Raw genomic sequence first — 6,061 nt, forward strand, 5'->3', positions numbered from 1 at the left:
GGTGTGCCTTCCCCGCCGCTGGTTACAGGTTGTCCCTGCCACAGGCCTGGTGCCACTGGCCCTCTTGGCACACGCTGGCTCGCGTTCAGCTGCTGCTGACCAGCACCCCGGGCCCTTTCCCGACGGGCACTTTCCAGCCCTCTGCTCCAGCCTGTGACGCTCTGTGGGGTTGTTGTGACCCAAGGGCAGCACCCGGCCCTTGGCCTTGTTGAACCTCCTACCACCGGCCTCGTCCCACGGATCCAGCCTGCCCAGATCCCTCTGCAGAGCCTTCCTACCCTCCAGCAGAGCAACACTCCCATGCAACTTAGTGTCATCTGCAAACTGAGTTGAGGGTGCACTTGATCCCCTCATCCAGATCCTCAATAAAGATATTAAACAGAACTGGCCAGAAAAAGTATTTCTTCATGAGCATAGTTAATATTCTGGGTTATATTAATAAATGGTAAAAAGCAGTTAATTTAATCTACTATAAAAATGCCTGATGCATCATCATTGAAAAGATGTGATCAATATAATGAATTCCCTGAAATTCACACTACATCTTTATTGCCATTACTTGGACTGTAGAGCTGTGCTAATTAACTCTCTGTATCAGCCAGATTTATGTCCATATTGGTGTGCAATAATTTCACTTAACACTGATTTTCAGCCACTGCAGCTTTGTTCACTCTCCTGTCCATCTAAATTTGCCAAGGACAGATTATAATTAAAATCTGGAACCATGATTCCTGATCTGCACTTAAGATTTCTCCCCACTGAGCTTCTCTCTCCAAGCTCTGAAGCCTTCTGTGCACTGTGAGGCTGTGCCCATTCCCTGGGGGTGATTCCAGGCTGCTGCCCATGCAGCATGAAGGGCCTTGCTATGGAGCAGCAATAGCTCTATCCTGATATTCATTGCTCCAGGATGCAGGATCCCATTGCAAATGCTTCAGCCATTTCAGATCCCCTTCCTTTATTCTCCAAGATTGCACAGCAACATCACATGCCCTGTGCTCTGAACCCTTTCCAGCTTTTTGAGCTGTCACTCAGTGATGGAACTTCCTGGGGACAGAAATGGCTTTACTGATGGTCCTTCACCATGGAAAAGAGAACACTGAGTGTGATTGAATTGTTCCCAATTTCAGTTAGGCTGGCGGTCTTATGCAGTGTCTGCACTTTTCATTTGTTCTTGCTTTAATGCTAATACAAGAGTAAATTCCAGTGTAGACATGATGAAGAAAAGGTCCTTTATGCACCTCCAGGGCTTTAGTCTTAAAGCTCTGTGTTTTAAAACTTCATAAGACTCAACAATTCAGCATTAAATGACAGAATGACTGGATCTATTTTCCATGCTGCATATTCTCTATCAGGTAATACTGCTTCTAAACCTGGATATCACTGTAGATGCTTCCAAGTGAGTCTGAACTATTATGATCTGGTAAAAAAAATGTTGGCTTCTTAGTAAATTGTTCTAGATAAATATCTTGGTCCCTTGTATAAAATTCTGAGTAAAAATTGCTTATTCTGACAAAAGGAGAAACCAGAAAGGTGGTATGCATAGCTACCTTGTCACAGGTCTGAAGATGGCTTTCATACTGCAGTTCACCCAATGGCTATATATAAATTAAAAACCACCTGAAATAGAATTAATGCCTTGTTTTTTGTTGCAGTGCTTTTTGCTGTGGGTATTTCTGCTTGTCTCAGTAGACACATCATTGATAAAACACTTAAGAAAATGTGTCCTGAACATGAAGGAATTGAGCTATGGCAAAGCCATTCCTGCATAAAAGAGAAGAAAGAAAGGATAATAGATATCTACTAATCACTTACTGGGTGCTGAGAAACAGCACAGGGAAACAGTAGTCAGTTGTGCCCTTCAGTGAGACCAGAAGGGTTTGAGTCATGACTCTGCAAGGAGTGCTTTGAAGTGAAGTCTCAGAGCTATTCACAAGCTTCAAAACAAATAATCTCTCTGCTGATGTGTGACATCATGCCTCCGAGGTACAGGGGTCCCAGGGGTGCTGTTAAATGATAGCAGGATGGAGTGCAGTTTGTCCTGACATGACGTTTGGATGCAGAAAACAAGCTTTTAAATTGCTGCCATGTCCCTGTGCAGCCTGTGCTGCGGGTTCAGAACAAAGGGGACATCCAGGTGTTTCAGCTGTTTTTTGTTCTGCTGAAGCTTTGGCTCTGTGGGTAAAGGGCTGTGGCTTAACTCGGCTGAATGCCTTCTCTCGGTGCCTGCTTTGAATGTTACATGGGTAAAGTGTCTCATGTTTTCTTTATTCCCCTTGTTTAAGACTCTCCTCCCACATCTCCCATGCAAACCTCAGTGGACTGAGCTCTGCAAGCCCTGTGACACAATGGCATCATACTGTCCTCTTCAGCAAGCAAGGCAACTGAGTTAGGAAAGGGCAGAGGATGCAGAGCCACTAAGCAAAATAGCTTTGAGGCTTCTAAATATCTTTGAAGTCCTGGACCTTCACGCTGTGCCTGTGGTTTAACAGTAAGTGTTAGGCCAGGAAACAGTCTTCTGGTCTTCTCATGTTCCACTTTCCCCCCTCTCTTCCAGCTTCTCTGCTTCCATTTTTCTTCTTAGCTAATTTGCTAGGAGTCTCTGTCTTAACTTCCACTGGCTGAACATCTCCCTCTAACACTGTAGCACTGGGACTAAACCCTGCCTTTCAAACTGACTCTCGCTGCTTACCATAGCTTTTGCCACTAGAAAATCTTTTTCTTTCTGACTCAAGTTAAAGTGAACCTGGAAAAATACCCTGTAATGGCTGAAAGCCTTACACTGGTATCCACAGGTGGGAGGACAATACAAACACAGTTAACTGAAACAGCTTTGTGAGCACTGCAGTGCTGCTGGGGCAGTGGGAATATGTGTGCAAGGTCTTTGGTACTGTACTCCCACATGCAAAGTGAAGTTCAGGAGCGTTCCCAGGCACCTCTGCCTTTGAGGTTATGTTACCAAGCACAAGCAGCTGGGCACACTTGTTGAAATTTGAATCTGCCTTTTCTTGGTTTGCTTGCTCCCCCCCTCGAGTGGCAAGAGTCATTGCTAGAGCTGAAACTCATCTTAGTTCAGCCCATGGTAATTAACAGAAATTACTTCATCCTTTTGTCACATAGGTAGTGAAATAGCACACCAATGCATACAATTTTCAAGAGGAAGTGAGAAAGGTGATTCCTGTTTCTGAAACAAAAGAAGGAATTTAGCCAGTGTGTAATTATTCAAGTGAGAAGTTGGTCCTGTCTGTATTTAATATTCTAGAGTGGTATTTGATGTAAATCCTTCCCCAGAGTTCATTACATTAGCTTTTAGCTCAACCTGAGCATGCTGAGTGCCAAGTTCAGCATGCAGCATGTTTTATAACCAAGGAGAATGACGTCAACCTGGTGATCCTGCAGCTCCCCAGCTCGGGGGAGGAGGTATGGCTTTGTCTTCAGCCTAAAGATGAAATGCAATATGTTTGGTAAGGTTTTCTTGGTATTTGCAGTGCAAAATGTGTGAGGAATATTGCTTCGTACCTCCAACAAGGACTGTCCCTATTTGCCTAAAAAAAAAAGTTACTTTGCTTGTAATATTATTCTATACAGAAAATGAAATTTTTCCTTTACAGATCCCTAAGCTTTACAAGCAGACCCACAAAACCCTTTCACAGGTGGGTGAAATGAGCTGCAGGGAAGCACAGGGACTTGTGGGCATCTACCCCATGGCAAACCCTGGCCTAGTCCTTGGGGCTGCCTGGCTGCTGCTGAGGGCTCTGGCGGGGATCCTGCTGACTGCCAAAAAATGGGTAGAGAAATGTAGAAAGCAGGTGCTTTCATAAGGGTTTGTCTCTGGTGTTTTTCAGAGATATTGGCCAGAGTTCCTAAGATGGCAGAGCTCCGTCCTCCCACCCCATTATGTGCCGAGCTTGGTGAGACTCCCGGGAGAGCCGAATGCCATCAGCGGGGGCACACGGAGTGCCAGCGCTGTCCCCACGCCGGGTGGTGCCGGCTGTGCCAGGCTCTGCTTACCGTAAGTAAGGCAGAGTGCAAGGATCCAGCGGGAATGTGAGCGCTCAGGACCAGGCAAGACGCCCAGCCACCCCTCCAGGACTGGGAACGGCGTGCTTAACATCAGACACGGCTTCTGGGGCTAGTGAGGGAGAAAGACTCCAACTGCTTGAGTACCAGGACATTGTGCGAGCAGAGTGAAGTACTCCTCACCTGACAACCAAGCCCAAAAAGCAAGCAGCCTCTCCCAGCCCCTCAAAATCCATGCTGGCAGACTCAGTGCCAATGTGCTGTCTCTGTTACGACAGATCTCTGGCAAGCCAAGGTCAGAAAGCACAAAGTTTTAGCTGCTCTATCACGCCAGGAACAAAAAAACCCAAAAAACACCAACCAACCAACCAATCAAAAACCACACAGAAACCCCAACAGCAAAAAAAAAACCCCAAACCTAAAGCCTTGTTTTAAAATAAGCTGTTTTAAATAAACAAGTTCTTTGAACCACAGCAGAGTACATACCTAACAATGTTTGTTAAGTAAATATCAGTGACATATTTAAGTCTGGCTCAGTAGGTATTAGCAAAGTGATATTTGTGTTGCTTTTGTTGTAACAAGAGTCAATCATGTTTGTAGAAGGTGGTCTGAAAAAAGGGACTTTGAATTTGGGGTTTTATTTCTTCCATCTGCCTACTAGTAGCCACACTTTGGGACTTACAAGTAAAAGTCCTTCCCAGAGCATTGATTTTGGTGAACTTACACTTAGTTCTGGCTTAGTTCTGTTCATAATCTGCCTTATGAGTGTTACTTCTTACCCATGGATCCACTTATATGATTTTGTCTTTCTGAAGGAAATCTGTCCTAAGTCTGGTTGCAAATATATGGTCACGTTATTATAGCGTGTACCTGAAATGCCACAGTGCTGTGGCTGAGCAAAGTTCAGACCTACTTCTGCCTCTTCTGGTCAGATGCACCCTACGCTTAGATTTTCTTCTTGTGCTGCAAGCAGAGAGAGCCAGAGACCCCCACACAGGCCTGCTCTCACTGCTTTGCCATGAGATACTTGCCATGTGCAAAACTCCACAGAGGGACTGAGACAGCACCATATGGCCCAAAAGCCAGTGGCTGCTTTTCCATTTGCAGCAAAACAAAACAAAACCCCCCCCCAGAATATCAGTTTCTAATTTAAACAGCTGTGTATATAGGTGTTTGTATTTTTGTCTGTCTATCCTTTGACCTTTTGATTTAACTCTTTTAAGAGCCAGATATGAACTCTAAGGTTAGTGCACAGAGGAATGCAAAGCAAAAGAACAGGCTGTAACGATGATGCTGAATTTGAAATTCTCCACCAGAAACAAAGGCTGCTTTTTCTGTTGGACAGACTGTGAGGAAGTTGGACTGATTCCTAAGTGTCCTTTCCTGTATGTCAGTATGAGCCATCTCTTTGGGCATGCTCAGAAATTTTGGGCGTAATAAATCCTCACTCGAAACTACATGCTTCCATTTATGGGAAGCAAAATGTTTATTTCATCAAGCATTTTATTACCCAGACCATGAAATACATCTGACTCTCGCTGCACAGGCACAAAACATAGTTCTACTACAGCAGCCTGGCTGCTGCTTTCACATCAGCACAGGGACACAAGGCAGGAGGTGTTGGTGTGGCCTCAGGCATCACCTGATGATGCACTTTCCATTGCCAGAGATGGAATGTAAAGGAATTTTGTTTAGAGATTGAGAGAAAACTTGAGTGTATACAACTGGCTGCAAAATGCCTCCAAGCAAAGGGAGGTCACACGCTACTTTTGGCCCAGCCCAGCCTGGATGCAGGCGCCCGTGCAGGTGGATTTGGGAGCTGTGGAACACCCATCTCAGGGATGAGAAATAGCAGCTTCGTCTGGCCCCAGCCCTGCTGGTGGACACCCAGGAGCTGCTGAGAGCTGGTGGCTCTCCCTCAGCCTGGCCAGGGCTGTGCAGCAGCGGGTGTTATTCTCGTGCTTCAGTCTGCAGGATCAAACACATATTTTGGGAAGGAAGGGAGATGGGCAAGCGCAGCAGGTGCTGCACAGGATGGTGGCTG

At 45.6% G+C, this 6,061-nt stretch overlaps 1 protein-coding gene across 3 annotated transcripts in view; it reads left to right on the plus strand.

Annotated features, from left to right (window-relative positions):
- The window catches only part of LOC103621274 (high affinity cAMP-specific and IBMX-insensitive 3',5'-cyclic phosphodiesterase 8A), a 149,783-nt gene extending 145,285 nt beyond the window's left edge, over nt 1–4,498 (plus strand). For 2 of the 3 annotated variants that reach the window (XM_008640054.2, XM_008640053.2), the window contains exon 24: nt 3,843–4,498. The gene's annotated coding sequence lies outside the window, so the exon portion shown is untranslated. Of the gene's footprint in view, nt 1–3,608; nt 3,651–3,842 lie in introns of all 3 variants that reach the window. The other variant, XM_017742641.1, reaches the window with a different exon arrangement.
- The last annotated feature ends 1,563 nt before the right edge of the window (nt 4,499–6,061 follow it).

Source organism: Corvus brachyrhynchos, unplaced genomic scaffold, assembly GCF_000691975.1.
Source record: "Corvus brachyrhynchos isolate BGI_N302 unplaced genomic scaffold, ASM69197v1 scaffold97, whole genome shotgun sequence".
Taxonomy (NCBI): domain Eukaryota; kingdom Metazoa; phylum Chordata; class Aves; order Passeriformes; family Corvidae; genus Corvus; species Corvus brachyrhynchos.